General features: G+C 36.0%; 1 long non-coding RNA gene across 10 annotated transcripts in view; it reads right to left on the reverse strand.

Annotated features, from left to right (window-relative positions):
* LOC109950907 overlaps positions 1-19,334 on the reverse strand; it is a 207,493-nt gene that overhangs the window by 146,769 nt on the left and 41,390 nt on the right. For 6 of the 10 annotated variants that reach the window (XR_002273169.2, XR_002273175.2, XR_002273173.2 and 3 more), the window contains one exon: positions 18,267-18,443. The exons of the other annotated variants lie outside the window; for them this stretch is intronic. This is a non-coding gene — a long non-coding RNA (uncharacterized LOC109950907). The remainder of the gene's footprint in view (positions 1-18,266; positions 18,444-19,334) is intronic. 10 annotated transcript variants of the gene reach the window in all.

A 19,334-nucleotide genomic window follows, 5' to 3' on the forward strand; every position in this document is an offset into this window, starting at 1 on the left:
TGCATCATCAATAAAAAGAATTTAATTAATAGTTTCTGTTCTTAGCATTGATTAATTATGGCAAGTGTGGTTTAGGAAAACATTTTAAGAAAAGCTTCCAAGTATCTTGAAATAAAAAAATCTTAGAGAAATAAGGTGGTGTAAAAGTGATGCTACTAGACTGGAAACCTGGAAGGATGGCTGCTGACTGCTATTCATATTTTCACTACATTAAAACAAATGTCATCTTGTATTTCTTAGTGAATGTAGCAGAATTTCTGTAGCAGTGCAGGTGGCTGCAGCTACACTTTCTCCTGAGAACTCAGACAACCACCTGTGCTGGTCAGCAACCTAAGTTTAGCATGTAACTTTCAGTCATGGTGAGAAGCCATGATTCCCTTCTTCTGTCCTTTGTATGTTTTCCCCTGATTGGTTAATACTTTGTCCTCCTGTGTTATGTATAAAGTTATGCATATTCATTTTCCTTCGTTAATATGTATTAGTTCTAGAAAGTTCCTTGTTCCTCGATGCCCCATTGGACCCTTCCCTGAGTCCCTCCTTTGTGTTGTTCCCATTGGTCCCCTTCCTGTCAATCCCACCTGCTTGTCTCTATCCCATTGGCTGAGATCCCTTTCCCCACCTATTCTGTACCCAGTATAAGATCCCTGGACCCTCCCATCAATTGGTCTCTCTGTCCTTGCTTTTTCGTTGGACTAGACGTGCATGGAACACACACGGAGAGTCCGCTCTCTTTACTTCTTTGCCTTCCCTGTGTGCCTGCCTGACAGCGACAGGAAGGTACAGCCCCTTTGGGTGAGGAGCTCTGCCCCTTTTTCATTGTGTGTTGGGCACTGAGTGCCGCCTTCCAGAGGGGTTTCAGCGTTGACCTCCGGGCTTCTTTGTGTCGGCATGCGAGGGGTAAAACCCCCTTCTGCCAGCTCCCAGTGGCTCAAAACCCCTCCAATTTTACCCATGTTTTAGCAAAACAATGCACTAATTCACTCTTCCCTATAACATGCTTTTAGATGTTCCTATTAAATATGCTTCAAAAACCTGGATTCAATACACTACAGACTGCAGTGTCCAACATTGTATTACAGCCATCTGCTTTATGGCCAACTTTGACCTCACTGTTTCATTTTCCATTGCCTCAATTCTTCCCTGGCAAGAATTTGCTTTCACTCTACTTCTTATATGTGTTGCAAAGATACAGATATAATGGTGGCATTCAACCAGAGCTTTAGCTTTGTTAGTGGATCCCTGTTTTGTTTTGGACTCCAGATAAAAGTGAAAAAAATCAATACTGAGCTTAAGTACCACAGAAAAAGCATTCCCAACCTCTTCAAGGCAGCACCACCTAAAACTATTTAAATTTGCACATCACCAATATTAGTTAAAACTTTTATTCAGCTTGGCTTTTGTTGATATTTTCCAGTCTGACCACAGATATCAAACACCAAAGTAATTTCAGCGTCTCAATTTAGAATACAAGGCACAAGGAATAAGAAAATACTGTTTCTGCAATGTCAGGAAGGATAACATACTCTATAGCCATACAAAGTGTACTAATAATGCCAAGAACAAAGGAGGGAGAAGAAAGGTAAACTTAGATTTTTAGTACTGTTCATAAATTTGGTTTCCAGAATCTGAGTTATCACAGACTGAACCCAATAGTGAAAGAGGTATGTGTGCAAGCCAGAAAGAAACTGCAAGTAGCAGGATGGCAAAAAGGTGTCTGGCCTCAAACTATTAATTAGCAACTAGCAAAGCTGTACCATATATTCATTGCTCCAGCATTCCTCCTCCAGAGGTTGCTGCTAGTCTGCCTCATTATCATCTGGATGGAAAACAACACTCTTTCCTGGGAGTTCGCTGCAACAGTCTTATTGATTAAGTTCCCACAGTGTTAAATCATTCTGTAGCTTTCACTCCATTCTCCCCACCTTCCCACCCCTGAATAATAACAGCTTTGGTGGATTTATGGGGGTGATGCAGTAGATGAGGAGCATTTGATAAGCACGATAGCATAATACAGTTTCTATTTATGCAATGCCCTTAGCTTCAGAACATTTCACACGCTAGACAGTATTTAAAAAACCAAAAAATAAACCAATTTGACTTTGTTCTTGCTTGTATACTGTTTCTGTTGCAACTTAGGAATCTCTGACAAACATCCAAATGTGTTCTTTCCTGGATGTAGTGAATTTGAAACAACAGGGAAAAAAAAGCGAGTAAGGTAATGATTGCTCCCTTTTCATCATCTTTCAGGTTGGAGCAAACACACAACTTCTAAATACACATCATGTTATTTTTTTCAGTGGCATGCATCTGAGACACGCAAATCTTATGTAACACAATTTTAAAAAAAAGTAAGAATAAAAATTTAATTTCTACTAGAAATAAAACTCTCTCATTGTTAAAGAACCTACCCAGAATTATGGATCCTTACGTCACTGAATTAGGTTTAAGATTACTCTAGGCTTGGCTGTGATTTTGGATCTGAGAATAACTGGATATTGTTTTGGACTGGGTCATACACTAAGGACACACTATGGGTTAAGTTTCCTTAGAGGATCCAGAGTAGATAAAAGTTTTCCAGATGGGCCCTGAGCTATCCTGAGGGAAAGTGGGCTGACAAGCAAGTCTCAAGAGATGTTCTGAAAGTGTAGAACATTATTATTATTATTGTTGATGTTGTTATTATTCAGGAAAAAATAGAAAGTGACTGAAACCATCACTTAAGAAAAGATCAAGATAAATGTATGTTAAAAAGGAGGAAAAAAGAAAATGGTGCTGGAACAGCTTTTTGGCAACATGACCAAGTGATAAATTTCAGTTGATAGGGATTTTCAGGTGAAAGCATAATATTTCTCATTCAGAAAAAAAAAACCCAAGCACAAACAAACAAACCAACCAACCAAAAAACCAAACCAAACCAAAACCCCAAGACAAAACAAAAAAACCCCACCCCATAATGTCTGTTACAATATCCAATCACTACAGCACTTCAAAAATATCTAAGAGGAACTCTTCTTATGCATAGAAAAGTTTTCTTCAGTAAAACATTAACAAAATTTTATTATTAACTCAAACTGAAAATGCACCATTTTGAATTCAACTCTGCATTTGTGAAGTACAGATTTGACAAATAGTTGCATGGGGATGCAGTAGAGTTCAAGGTTTTTACTCTCTATTTCATATTACTGATCATTAACAACCTCACTGATTGGGTTTTAATCTGTCAGTGGTTGCATATTGTATGATTTCTACTACCTTACTGCCAGCAGCAAGTAGATAGACTCCCTCCAGACAAACAGGACAGCATCTTTCATCTTTCTTACAATCATTTTTGGTCACAAATGGACCTCTTAGGCATGTTCAGCTGAGGGAGACCAGTGCCTGATGCTGCTCATCCCATGGGCTCAGCCCTGCTGCATTGGGTGTTGGGAGCAGCTGCCAGGACCTGAGCCTGCAGCTGGGGCACTGTTCTTTCCATCTACAAATGAAGGGATATTTTTGTTTTCTCCATTTACTTCTGCCTGGATATACCATGAATTCATTACTGAGAGAAAAAGTATTCAGAGAAAAAGAGGAAGGAAAATTGCTGATACTCTTAAGTCATCAGACACTTGGATTCAACAAGTGAAGCACTGCAAGAAAGAAATTAAATATATGCCCTGAAATTAGTTTAATATAGAATTTGAGCTTTATTCACCACCACCCTCCTTGTATTATACCCACTTCATTAGCTGTTAAATTTTAACCAGAATTTATATATATTTACACCTTGTTTGCTTCTTGGTGTTGTTTGTGAGGAGACTATTTACTTTCCCACCTTCACAGAAAGTTTTAACTTATTCCACAAAAGTTTCCATTGATTTCAGTTCAAATGCTCACGGAGTAAACTACTAATACAGAACTAGCTAAAGCAGAACCTTTTACATTAGCTTATGCATTTAGCTTTAAAAGGAAAACAAAATTAGACAGAGGTATATTCAGTACTTCTTAATACTAAACATATATTCCTCCAGCATTTACAAAAATTGGATTAAATAAATCCACTGGAAATATTTAAAGTATTTTAAGTCATTTTGCAACCAAAGCATATTCACACTCAGTTCTTCTTTATTTTATACAGTAACATTACTGGGGATGATGGTTCTCAAAACTACAGCTGTACCACTGGTGAAATATTTTCTTAATGAGTATGTCTCCTCCCACTCCTGAAAGTGCTCTCACAGATGCAGTGTCTATGGATCAGAATCTATGATCCAGTACACATTTGTCCTGGGACTGATGATAAGATTCAGCAGAAAAGTTCTATAGCCCAAACTGGAGGTGTCAGCTGAACATAATTACAACCGTTAGTAAAAGATAAAATTTACCAGGAGACCATCCAATAATTAAGACATGAAAAAGGCCATAAGGAAAAGATACAGTTTCCAGAATTCTATTCTAAGAATAAATATGAAACTGAAATGTTTCTATTACTCTGCGGAACTGAACATAATATCTGACATATTAAAATACATTACATTTTCTTAAATAACATTCTCCTATTTCTCAAATAAACAAAGCAGGAAAACATAGAAACCCATATTCAAACAGATTGATATTCATCCCATGTAATTTTTGTCATCTAAATGTTAAATATTTAATATAAGTTTCCAAGATCTACTGAGAAGGCAGCAAAAAAACCATGGCAGTGTTCAAAGAGCCCACTCTAGAGTTTGCACACAGTCTGTGGGATATGACTGATGTGTTACCATTGATCTGTTTTCACCTTCACTCTTTGTCTTCTGGAGAAGTTACATATGAAAAGACTTTTTTTTTTGTTTGGTTTTACTTTTTTTAAATTCACTTTCTTGATTTGAATTTTGATCAGCTTTTCCACTGGAGTTGGTGGGATGGGTTGCCTTCTGAAGATGCCTCTCTCACTCAATTGCTTGCCTGCATGGCTTAGGTAAAATGTTTACATTTGGGTAAGTCACTAAATTGTAGCTAATCTGACTCACTGACAGGTGCAGTAGTTTCTTTATTAAGATTTTAAATCATCAAATAGATCAAATTATCAATATGTGATGCTGGGTTAAGTAAATTACAAAAGAAACAGTTGTTGGCCATATATGACAATATTTTTAGAGATCATTTTCAGGAAGTTGAGCTAACAGAATACAGAGAGGTCTGTAGGATGATAAACAGAGGGCGAAGTGCAACTCAACCATTTAGCTGAAGGGCTACAGTCTGCAAAATGTACAGTTATAAATACAGTAATTTATATAGTCTAATGCAAAAAAAAGAGGTAACTGGAAGCAAAACCCCAACATTTTCTTTGAAAAGCAATATTACAGAAAAATATAAATACCTATCTCGGTATAATTTAATTTCTTCGTGCAGTGTTTTGTCACTAACAAAATTTTCATGTACCACAAAATGGAAGCATGAAAGAGTATCTCTCTGTGCAAAATTTTGGTGAGACCACTCTTACAACACTTATTCACACGTAACGAATGTGTGAAGTACAAAAGTTAGAAGCAAACTACATAAGTGATGAATGATCCTCAAAAAACAAAGCAAAAATGTAGAACCAAAGGTGTTCCAACTAGCTTATCAAAGGGAAGATCAAAATGGAAAAAATATATCAGAGAAATAGCTTAAAATATACTTCATAAAAATTTTCATTAAAATCTATATTCCATGCATATAGAGTGGAAATGAATTCTTCAAGAGTCAAGCAAGCCAGAGATGAAAAGTTAAGGAATAGGAAGATCACCATTAGTGTGATGCCTAAATGTGGGAATCTAAAACTGCAATCAAGTTGGGTTTCTCTTTAAAGTTAACAGAAAGAACCAAGCAGCTTCAGAGGACAATTCATCTCATCCTAAATAGAACCCTGAAATTACATGGAATGTATCTGGTCGTACCTGTTTCCTCTCCTCACTAAATAGGGGCACAAATAGCTAGCTCAGACTGAGGCATCTATGCTTTATACATCCAAAGTCAGGTGAGATGTATCCCAGCATGTATTGCTTTTTAGAGCCAAACTGTCTTCAGGAGTTGCACTGTTATCACCAGAAAACTGATAATCTGTATTTTTCTTTCTCCTGGCAAGGAAACGTTATCCCTTTGCCTGAGAATGAGTGTAGAGGAGAAAGAAAGAGGGAAGTAGCTTAGGGCAGTAGTGCATAATCACTAGATTTTTCATTTCAGCTTTCAACTTGAAATTACAGATCTAACTTCCATTTGTGACTGCTATGACTGTACTGAGATTAGCATTTACCATATCACTTTCTACAGCTGGTATCAGTGAAAATATTTATGCACACAGCGAGAGGAGAAAAGTATCTGCCAAAACCTGTGGGTGCCACTAAAAACACTTATTTCAAATCTGTGTTTTTGTACAGTGCACAGCACAATGGTATTCTGCTTACAGTTGGAAATACCAGGAACTTCCATAATACAAAAAAATAAAGTAAAAATAATTTTTGCACTGTAGTAGTAATTGTCCACAGACCAAATTAAGCATTGTAAGTACAGAGCATCAGTTATGCCACCTCAGCAGGGTGAGAGATCTAGACTTTCTAACGAAGCCCCCCGTAAGAGACGTAGCTGTAAAGTCTAGTCTTAACTTTAAGCTCTCTTTAAATTTTCAATAAACAGATAGAGTGCACATGAAAATCAAATCAAATCAAATCAAATCAAATCAAATCAAATCCGAACATGCAGAGCTCCCTTAGGCCAAGCTTACAGATAGTAAACCAGTACAGTTTCAAACACTGATGGTAACCAACCATTCTTAGGTTCTTTATTCGCCCGGAGATGATGGGGTGCTACCAGAGCCAGACCACTGAAAACCAGATGGATTGTGAAGACTGCACCAGGTCTTCTCAATATAAATTTCTGAATGAGCTGTTCTTTCTCACCAATATTTGGCAGAGAGTACTTAGGGGGTTTTTAATTACCACTGCTACAAACCATAGAAAGGTTTTCTGAAGACGATGGAATGCTGACCTCACTGAAGAAAGACCAGTTTTACCTTAGTTAATGAATAATAGTTGCCATTTTCTGTAATTGTTCCCCCCCTTTACTGTCACAAATGGTCTTACAATAACAATCATAGTGCATAATCTGACGCAAGTGCTCTTAAAGAAATTTCTAGTAAAGGACTGCAGCCTCTGTGGGAGGTAACTGTCAGAATTATCTTAAACCACTACCTGTCTTCCACTACAATAGAAAAGGCCTTTAATCGAAATAATCCTTTTTCAAATGAGCAACTTTTTTTCCCTCTCTGCAATTCACTCATCTTAAAAAAAGCACTATAGCTTTTGTGCATAACTTAATTCATTCTTCAAGACAAGTACAAAATTTGTCACTGACATTTAGCGCCAGCCGTAGGCAATGGATAAAATGAACTAGTTAGCAATTTAACCTGTAAAAAAACAGACTGGGATGAACAATTTTCTGCCATCAAAGCAAATGGCTAACATTTAGCAAGATTTTATTTTTATTTTTCAGCCCATCCCATCCTCAAGAAGAAAGAAGTCAGGCTAACATTTTTTCTGGGTCCTAAATCTTCCTCTCAGCCTATTTCTTTAATGGTTTAAAGTAAATGACTATCCAGAGGATAATTAGGCACTGTGCTGTCGCATCGTGTCAGGTCACAGCTGGATTTAGTCAGCATTAACCTTTGGGGAGAATTGGAATATCAGTATCATTTAAAATTAAAGACGTGTAAGCAGGCATTTCTGGAGATGTTAGAAAAGTAATTGTCTGTAAATTGTTTGACCTTGAGATTTAATTGCATGCACAACACACATTCTAGCAAGAACCCTGGACTGTGTTCATTCTCTTTCACCTCCGTACCTCTCACTTTGCAGAACCCATTAAGCTACCTGTGGATTTTTCTGTAAAATATTAAAGATTGTTTTATACCGAGAACAAAAGCTTTTAAGTAAGACCTCTTACAAACAAAACTGTTAAATAGCTGTAGTATAGACCTCACCTATTTGAATTTCAGTCTTTTTATACACTTAGAAATGTTTATATATACATAGAAAATACTCCTGTTAAACAGCTATGCTTAATTTTTATTCCTTTTTTTCTTTTTTTTTACTAACAAGTTTGCATATTATGCCTTACTCTCTTTTTCCCTAATGAGACAGCTTATGCTTTCAAAGTCCCTCAAGCTAGGCAAATCTCTCCACTGCTTCCACTGTTAATAATGAAACTTCATAATTATACAAATCCAAGGTGGCCAATCAGCTTCTCGGGCTGAGCCTTCGGGTACCTAATGCATTATTTATGTGGCACTTGGGCCTGTGAACTCACTTGCTTATATTAGAAGCCTAATTAATATTTAATCACATGTAGAGAGGGCACACAAAGCTGTGTAGTCCCCAAAAGAAGTGCAAGTAAAAGGTGCACAGGTGTACACAGGTGCTTGTTTGCTTGTGTGCGTGTGTGAATGTGCATGCTGCAGTATGCACACTCAGACACACTAATTAGAAATACTGACAGATCAGGAGTGATGCAAATCTTTGAAGATGCTAACATATGCCAAAAAAAGACAAACATAGTTTTGATCCTGACTGCAAACAGCTTTCTCAGGTGATGCTGAAACCAGTTGAGACTCTCCAGGAAGATTTCAGCATATGAAAACCAATGTCAATGAAAACCTTTTAGGTTTCTTTCTCTTCCTGCTGATGCCTTTTCCTGGTCTTAAAATCAAGAGTCAAACATGGTTAGAAGGGAAAAAGGGATTTTACCTTGATATTTATTTTAAGGATCCTTAGAGTGTACCTCATCCAGGTTGAATGCACAGAAATGCCCACTGCAATGCATACCCACAATAGATCTGGTATAACATTATAGGTCTTACTAATTAGCAGATCTATCAAAGATTCCCCAGTGAGAGGCTTGAGTGAGCCCCCCCTCCCCAAGGAACCTTCCCCTGGATGGTTCTATCTTAGTTTACAGAATGTGTTCTGGAGAGGACCTTGGTGTCTGGGGCACACTAACCCCTATCTACGAAGCTTCTAAAATGTTTAGTCTCCTAGCTGAACAGACAAGTCCAAGAATATAGGCTAAAAAACACTATGATACAGAAGTTGTAAAAAAGGTATAACAGGGGTATAAAAGAAAAGGCAAAAAATCTTCATGGCATCACTACATGCCTGCTGACAGTGCTCTATATATCCCTGGAGACAAACTCTTGATTCACACTGGCACTGTGTCATCTACTGCAAAGCAGTTTTTACCATAGTCCATGAGAAAAAGTGGTAATACCTGCAAGTACACTCACATTTTACATTCATGTCACAAACACCTCTCCCCTGGCACTGAAATGCTGGGTAGTCCCAGCTGTTAGCTTGCATAGCAAAGAAAGTTCTTGAAAAAACCTTATTGAGGATGATGATGATTTAAGGTGTAGAAGATGACATTTGTTATTGGATTTTTTATCTAGCAAACTTTCATGTCTGTCGATGCTGAAATATTTTCATCCTTACCTATTATTGTGCTGTGCAAAATCCTCATTTGCCTGTTGCTTCCTTTTTGTCTAGACAGACTCTGACAGGTCCCACTATATTAGGAAACTTTTTTTGGTCAGAAGGAAGAGCAATCCTCATAGAGAAAACTCTCTGAATACACAAGTCAAAGGAGCAAGAAAAATATGTCTTATCATTGGAAATTCCACTTTGCTTAATGCAGTTTAATATTAAGCAAAAGGTTACATCACATTTATACTATTATTTCAATCAACATTTCCAAAGCATTAACTTTTCTGAGCTATTATCCTCTCAAGACCACTGCAATCTCTCCCCACCGCTGTCCAAATTTCCTCTTTAATTTGTATTTTGATTTGATTTCCTCTTTTGATTTGTATTTTCACTAGCATAGTCTCCCCATAAACAGCAGCAGATGGGACTTCTGGAATTTATTCTCCATCATTTACTATTAAAGCATTAATGCGGCCTTGAAATTATTGATCTTATCAATATATAAAATGGCTGTGATAACCAGAGCTGGAAAAACCCAAGAAACTTTGGTTTTCTGGATGGAACAAGAGAATTAGGAAGAAAGAGAGAGAGCTCTGGGTGAGGAGACTGCTGAGGCCACACCTGGAGTGCTGCAGTTCTGGGCTCCTCAGTACAAGAGAGATACGGAGCTACTGGGCAGCATCCAGTGAAGGGCCACTAAGATGCTGACAGGACTGGATATTTCTCCTACAAAGAAAGGCTGAGAGAGCTTGGACTTTTTAGCCTGGAGTAGAGAAGGCTCAGGGTGAGCATGTGAAGTGAGGAAATGGAAAAGAGGGGATCAGGCTCTTTTCAGTGGTGCCCCATGTCAGGACAAGAAGCAATAGACAGACATCCTGAACACCAAGAAACACTCTTTTCACTGTGAAAGTGACCAAGCACTGGCACGGGTCACCCATACTGGTTGTGGAATCTCCATTCTTAGAGGTACGCAGTATTGTCCCAGGCAACAGAGTCTATGTGGCCCTGCTTGAGCTGAGGGGTTGGACCAGATGACCTCCTGGGATTCCTTCCGACCTCAGTCATGCATTAACCCTGCTAATTTTGTAGAAACATAGAAAAAAAGAAAAAAAAAAAAGAAAAAATGAAAAAATACTGTACCAGAGAAATTTTAAAATTTCTGCTTAATATTTTATATTTTCTTTTTTTTAGTATGTTTTATTTTTATTTTCTAATTTTCAAAGATGTTTACACATTAAAAGATTAATTTTTGTTTTGCTGGGATATTTCATTTAGAAGAAAACACTTCAAATTTCCTTTACAATATTGAATGAAGTGTGCTACACAAATAAAAAGTATTGTAATGGTTAAACAATTAAGCGAAGTACAAAGAACATTGCAATGACCATTCAAGTGAAGCAATCCTTTCTTCTCCTAGTCTCCCTTCTCTCTCAAAAATCCATGTTCCACAGCTTAAATTTGTCATTACATCAATTTACAAAGTAAAGCAGCCTATCAATGCAGCCCCAAAACTAAGCTGGATCTCAGTAGTGCAATTTTGTGTTCTAAAAACAACTTAAAAGATGCAGAAAGCTGTATAACTTGAAATGTCTGACATCAAAATTCTTAAAATCAAACTGTTCTTAAGAAACCATGAACCTTCCACAGTAAAATGATAGAAATAAATGACTTGGCTCACCATGTAGTCCATGCATACGTGGAACCCATGCAATTCCATGTATATAATATATGCACACACAATATATTGACGTCGGTTTGTTAAACACCTCTGGCAATCACCAAAAAAATATTCATATATTAGCTTACTAATATGCTTTCAATTAAACCAAATTCAAATTTATCTTGACTTCTTTTCTCATTTCAGGGACAAAAGTAGTGAGGCATTCAATGTAAGACAGGAACCCAGTACTAAGCATCTGGCAAAATGTATAGAGTTTTGCAACCATTTTCTAGTGTTACAGTCCCAGAGGTACATGACATGAGAAGAAACATTTGTTTTAGTTCCAGGGAGAGTTTTAAATTTCAAAATTTTATTTAAGATATTTTCAGTCAAAAAAGATAAAACACTGGCAACCATGTTTATACTATTTCCTTACAATGACAAGTATCCAGAATTTGAAATGAATATATTTAATGGGGAACGATCCTTTGTTAGAAAGACCTAGCCAAATTACAGTGATTTTAGCTTTTTCATTCATCTTTCTCCTGCATGGTAGTTATTATTTTCACACCAGACCAGGTAAGATTAAGGACAGACAGAACACACAGGTAAAATGAGTATTTATACTTTTTTCGAAAGTCATCAAAAAGTGGGTTGTTTTGGCAGTAATGTGAAAATATATTTTCTAATCTATTTCCACATTGTGGTTGTTTGCTAAATGCACCATTATGCCACCAGCTTCAAAGCTTAAACTTGATCTAAGGCCTGTCTACTAAACAGGACAATAGAGAGGTAAAAAAATATTTTAAAATTTCATTTAATATTACATTCCAGTTTCAATATAGGATTGTTCTATTAACTGTATTCTCTAATGGTCTGGTCAACCTACCATTAAATTATTCAAATAAAGATGAGGGACCTGATTCTCAGCTGGCACATATCAGTATAGTTTCATTGATTTAAATAGGGCTATACCAATTTACATCTCCTGTGAATCATGCCCATCATTTCAATCAGAACGATTAAATGATTACTTTCCATGTATATTAGCATAAATTGGTAATAAATAATGAGTGCTCATAAATCTCTGCCTTTTTGTAAAGCCCTTCTCAAGCATAGGAGCATTCACCTGATAGAAGGGTGAATACATTAACTGTTGTCACATACACAACTGAATAGTGATGCACAGCACAGATGAAACCACAGGAAAGATGTACAGTCCTGAATCTACAACTCACAATGGTCAAAAGATTCAAGAAAATTTTCAGCCGACATTAGAAGAACAGATGCCACTACTTTACACTTGTACCAAATAATAATGATTCAGTAACTGGCTGAAGAGGGTATTAATTTTATGCTATAGATAGACTAATGTGACTTTCTTGGAAAGCAAACATTACTCCAGAAGCAGAAATTTGAGGAAAGTATCATTTTATTAACAAAAAGAGGATGAATTAGTAATTGCCATGCTAAAGAAAACATCACCTATAATATTTAGATTGGATACTAGGAAAAGCTTTTTCACCCAGAGGGTACTTAGGCACTGCAAGGCTTCCCAGGGAAGTGGTCACTGCATCAAGTGTTTGGACAATGCTCTCAGGCACATGGTGTGACTCTTGGACTATCCTGTGCAGGGCCAGGAGCTGGACTTTGATGATTCTTTTGGGTCCCTTCCAACTTAGGATATTCTATGATTCTATAATCACATATGTAAACAAGTGAAACACAATGAAATCTCATTCTGTAGTATGTCTTAAAAACCTCGATGGTCTTTTCAAATCATTACGTATTCATCCACTGTGTTAACAAACAGCACCACCCAAGTTGTGCTTTTCCCCTGTCACTACTACTTTTAGACTTCAGTGTGAAGTCTCAAAGTGAGGCATTGTTCCTCACTTTGCCAAACGTGGAACAAGAAGACTTTCTAGACACTTCAGTAGCTTCCCAGGATGGCAGAGAGAAGAGTAACAGAAGTATCTGTCACAATTCCAGAACCCTCCTCCTTCTAAAAAATCCTACATTTTCTTGCATATCAGTCCAAGGCAAAGGAATTAACTCTAATGATAATCAAAACCCATAAAAAATACCTTTTTTTTCCCCATTTAAAAAGCTTGGTATATCAACACCATATAGAGAAAATAAATTTTAAAGTAGTAATTTAAACGTAAGATATTCTTTCTATATAAATAAAAGCAGTAGAGTAGAGGGGGAAATGAGGACAAATGCCCATCCCATAATTTACTCTGAGAAAATACAATCTGCTAAATGTGTGCTGTAAAACTTGAAGGTGAAATAACTGATTCAAAAAAATTGCCCATAGAGTGAGGTCATGTAAATTAACAGTCATTCTTTAATGGGATCCATTAAATCCATATCCAGCTCTGCAAGAAGCATTTCCATAGTTTCCTTAGGTTTTGTGTACTTTGACTTTTAAAGGTACAATAATATTGAAGTCATATATCATAAAATAAAAGTAATAAATACACTGGGAAACATTATGTTATATCTTCTCTGCTTACAGCTTGCAAAATATCCAGGAAAGCTTAATAAGGAAAATACAGACTTTGGGAAACAGAAGTGATCATGAATTCACTAAAAGTTTCTCTGGACTGGAAAAGGAAATTTAAAAAAAAAAAAAGATTATGAAGGAGAAAAGGCAATTAAAAGAAAAACCGAGAAGGAAGAAAAAATAGGGAGAGAAATATGAAACTAACCTTGCTTACAGTCAAAATGTCATTCAGTGTTCTTGCTTTCATTTCTAGAAAGAATCTGTATTAAACCCATTTTTATTAAAAGTGGGGTTTGCTGCCCAGCTTGACTTTACCTTCTGAATACATATATATATACTGACATACAATCAATTTTTGACTCATGATCAGAATAATTCATTTCAAATCTCCATTTTTTTAAATCCAAGACTTGCTTGGGGTTTCTATACAAGTTTAGGAATATCAAGACCTTGAACTTCACTGCAGGTGTTCCCAGTGCACATTATCAAGAACAAATTCCTAGTTATAGTTCTCAAACATCATGTGCTTTTACATCACACTTTTCAGAGTTTTGCTGATGAAAAATAAATACCCAATAGATCTAGGAAACTTTGTAACATACCTGCATTTATACACGTAGATAAGTATATACAGGGGGTGTGTGTCCAAACACACACTCATCTATCTATACATGACAGTTATGTGTATACATATATACATATGTGTGTATTTATTTACCAAAATCTTCAAAACTGACTCAGCAATTAAACAGAGGGCTTTAAGCAATTCATTCATAAGTAATAGAATTATCAGTACACTTCATTTCCACCATTCTCCAGCTTTCCTAGTTTCACTGAGATTCAAATTCACCGTTATACAAAACTTTTACTAATCCAAATTTTTAAAAAATCCACCCATAGATAATCGTGACATGTTTGTTTTATCTGACTTTTGTAATAAAATTGGTGCTTACTTTAAAATCTCAGCTAAGAGAGTGCCCAATTGAAACTATTTGTGTAAAATCCTTGCTTCTTCAAATAAACAGAGCATAAACTGATGTTGGTATAGCTTCCCCAGTGTTCTTCATGTTTTTGTATCCACACAGGAACAAAGTAGACAACAGGATACCAAAAATACCACTTTGGAGGGCTAGACGATGGAGATAAAATTTGCAATTTTTTCACTTTGTTTTCATATGAGTCTCTCACATTTTAAGTAGTGGTGATATTTGCTACTCGGATACATTTACATAGAAACATATCTTCTTCTACTGTACCTTGTAAGTCAATGTGAGGTTTTCTCTTGTCTTCACTGAGGTAAAGATAAAGCCCTATACAGCTAAAAAAATGTATTGTTCTTGATGAGCCAGAGTTGGTGTGCAGGCACTACTTTTTCAAGTTTTACTCTTTTGCCACCTCCTTCCCTCTGAGTCTAGAGAAATGCTGTAAAGTGTTTCTTCACTACAACCTCTGTCTTAAATTGTGGGGAAGGAAATGAGAATGAAACTGAAGTAGCTGGCACTATATCCCCTATTTCTGCCACCTAGTAGTACCAAAACCAATCCTTTTTGCAGTAGAGACAAGACTTATGTGCAGACTACAATAGTGATAAAAACAAAGAAATTGGGCTAACTCAAATTTCAACAGTGTGAAAGAATCCTAACATACATTTGATTCTAATGTATACCTCTGATGTACAACTATATTTATTATCTGCTGTCTTCTTTAATCTTTACTACGTGTATTGCTATCACCTAGAAATGCAAAACTTATAACCAAAGTAAGCATTTCTTTGCAAAATATTTTTATTTGGTTAGAACTGGTGAGACTCTCCTACATGCTGGGGGTCTCTTCACAGTATGTAGTGAGTGTTTTGATTTACAGAAACTTAGTCAGTGGTTTTAAGAGAAATCATAGCAGTAAGTTTAAAAAAAAAATCCCTCTTCACCTACATTGTTTTCATTGGTTAAGTTAGAGCTGGTACAGAATGTGAAATGAAATACTATTGCAACCAGTGTCAAAAGTTTACCATTTTGGATTTCATACCATAAATGTCATTCAAGAGTGTATTCCAGTGTGATACCTAATTGGTAGCCTTTTTCACACTTGTAATTTTCCTACTTTGTTGCCAAGCATCCACATATTAATAAGTAACACCATTTAAAGAGAGAAAAAATTCCAAAGCAACACACTTAACTCACTGCCTTTATCCACTGTATCATAGTAAAAGGGAACTCTGATGCCAAAGGGAAGTCAGGCCTTTAAACTGCAACTCTAAATTGCAGCTAACATGCTGAAGCAAGGATGTCACAGTTACACATAATTACCATTTCTACAGGAGTCTGTTTCCTGTGGTGACAGTAGCATATTTAAAAGATAGCATTTTCAATCTTTGATGTCACTTTTCTCATACAAAACTGTTTTTTCACCAAGAGCCCTATTCAGTAGTCCAGCCTTATCCAGTAAAGCACTTAAGGATATGTCTAGATCCCATTTAACTTAGACACATGATGAGGATTTTTTTTCTGAAAAAGGATTGAACTCAAGTATGTGTTTCAAATGCTTTGTCATATGGGAATCTAAAATAGGAGTGTAACTCCTAACTGCAATACTAATACTCCTGACTACCTAGGAATTTTAGTCACAACAATTTTTATCATGTTTTACCGGTTTATTTTTCCAAATAATATTTTAGTATCATCTTGTCTTATCACATAGCACATGCTTGTAAGCTTATTAGAAGCCAACAAAAAGTTTGAAAAAATATTAAGCTTAATCATATTTGAATCTTTAGTACTTTACCAGTGCTCCTCATGGCTTAAAGACCATAAGCTTTAAATACCACAGAAGCTTTTTTTTTCCACATTTGAAATGAGAATGCTTAGAAAGGTATCTGCTGCTTATACAACAGGTTGTAAAATGGAAATTCACAGGAGGAAAACCCTTCCTACCTCTCCTGCATTTCTCTCTCCATCTTTTGCTGTTTCTTATTCATAATCACTGTAATAAAAAGGTGTTTTCCTAGATAAATATTACAGAACAAAGAATACAGTGTGACTGCCTTTGTTATACCACCAAATATCTTCCCATCAACCTAGCTATAAATAGTGCCCTAATTATACAGCAACAGAAACTGTCTCCTGTTCCCCTTGTACAAAGTACCTCCGTGCTACTTAAACCCTGAAGAAACCCTTTTTTGCAACCCTACCACTGAAGACACCCTATAAAGAAGTACTGTGTAATATCTCAGTGTTGTTTGTTGGGGTTTTTTTATTAACATGCTCAATGCAACAGCCTGTGGCAATTTTAATATTTATACACTGAGGAGAACACATTGGGAAGGTTGTGTCATTGTCATTCTAACAAAAAACTGGGTGCAGTTTTCCTGGGGGCCCTTCAGTGATTTCCATGACAGACCATAGTGGCTGTTGAAGTACGTGTAATGCAGTGCCTCTCCTTCAAAAGCTCATTACATTTTCTCTCTTTGGATAATTTCTTACAGCTAGAGCACAGAAATGAAAATTTAGCAATGTTTTTTTCCATTTCTCACTGGACCACAGACTTCCTGTGTGGATCTTGAACAAATTGTTTTACTTACTCTACCTCTGCTTTTCACATCTGAGAAGTAGAGATAAAAGCAAAAGGAGCACTTCAAGGCTTAATTCATTAAAATTGGCAAAGAACTTTCAGGTCAATGAATGGAGGCTGCTACAGATTAACATATTAAAAGTTTTAATAATTTATTTGTGATCTGCTTCAACTGATGCAATATGTTTCTAGACTAGAAGCAACAGGAAAATTTAACACTATGTCACTGGTATACATGTCCAGTTTTACAGACCAGTAACTGCAAATGAAAGATATTGATGTGTTTCTTCTATTTGGGCTGTGTCTCATGGTACTAACACACACCTCAGGAACAACCTTCTCTCAACAAAAAGTTAAAATAAAGCTATATGTAATATAAATACACACTTCATGTTTATACACACATACACAGTACATATACAGAAAACAGGTGCATTGAAATGCTATTCCAAAGGAAGAAAGACATTTTTCCTTTATTGTGTTACAAGGCCATAATTTCTCAAGCTCAGTGATAAATGCTGTAGAAATGCTCTGAAAAAAATGCCTGTAATTAACAAATATGTGATTTTATGTAAGATCCTTTGTTTAATATAGGTCTTCATATTAATGCACTGTGATTAAAAGAAAATAAGACAGTTAGCAGAGGAAGAGAAGACATATTTTTATTTTTTAAAATAATAAAATCTGCTTTATTCCAATAGCATTTTTCCTCTGGATTTTTTCCTTTTAAAAATAAAAATTCCATTTTCCTGTCTGAATTCAAAATGATTGACTGGAGCACAATATTAAGTAATAAATAAAACAGTCCCAGTGGCTGAAAGACTCCTGAATAAAGAGAAAATTATTTTTGGATTTTCCTTCTGATCAGATATGAAATATTCTGAAACGCCACCTCTATAATTTGATAAAAAGCTTGATATCCCCAAATGAAAATAGGATTCAGCACTTTCATTTTTCTGTCTCTAAAGGAACCTCTAGGTAAACTGATTTTAAAAAAATGAAAATCTCAAGCATAAAGGTGGGAGTAATGAAGCAAGTTTAAATATGCGCTGACCTTTGAAATGAACTGCATTCCATGTTGTTTGGCCAAGAAGCTGGCTGGTTGCTGTCTCCATCAATTTCCACAGCATAAAAGATGTGGGTTTTGGAGCTGCCCTGCTCTCTGGTGGATGTTGATAGGCATCGCCGCAAATACACCAGTGCTGATAGCAACAGCCATATGTTCATTGCTCTGAAATATTAAAAAAGAAATCCACAAGGGATAAAAGTGTAAGCATCTTCTTTTGTTGTTGTTGTTGTTCACCGTGAGGATTTACCCAGAGGTGGCTGTATTTTATTTTCCTCTTCTTTGGCTAAAAAATAAAGTCCTACACTTTTTTTATTTAGTTCCAATATTAAACTAAAAAGATGAAAGCAAAAAAACCCCATTATTTTTGGAATCTAAGAGGCTTATGCTGCTTGACAGTATCTAAAAGCAAAGTGATATTGTGCTATATGATTTTATTCATACAAATTCAAAAATTAAAACATACACTACCTTGCAGCTTTACTTACATGATTATTTTCTTTTCCCACTCCTGTTTTATTATACAAGTTTCACTAGTTTTATCCAGTGGTTTGCCAGTCTCAAACTGTTCACTGGACCTGAAGGTCAAATGGCATTCTCTGAAAAATTTCAGTGTTTGATATCAAAATGGAAGATGACCACTTGAATGTATAGCAATTTTAATAACAATGACTAATCTAAATATCTGAATATCTGGTATAAGTCCTTTTGTAATATATTCTATGAAGTATCAGTTTAAAATGGAGTTTTATGATATGATCATAAATTGCCTAGAAAAATGAATTACAGAAAAGATGACAAAGTCAAGATGATGCATATGAGAAAGACTACAGGTATCTTAATTAGGCAATATTAATACCTGGCTGAAAGTTTACTCTGTACATGCTAACTCTTAAGCACTAGATCCTGGCTTTAAAAGTACGGCAGTAGCAAATAACAAAATCTCCTGAGTAATATGCTGGTGTTGTATCTGTGATGAAACAACAAGGATATCTTTTAAGTAGATGTGATATTAGGTGTAAATGGTGGCAGAGATCCAATTTACTTTTCCACCGA

Source organism: Corvus cornix, chromosome 3, assembly GCF_000738735.6.
Source record: "Corvus cornix cornix isolate S_Up_H32 chromosome 3, ASM73873v5, whole genome shotgun sequence".
Classification (NCBI taxonomy): domain Eukaryota; kingdom Metazoa; phylum Chordata; class Aves; order Passeriformes; family Corvidae; genus Corvus; species Corvus cornix.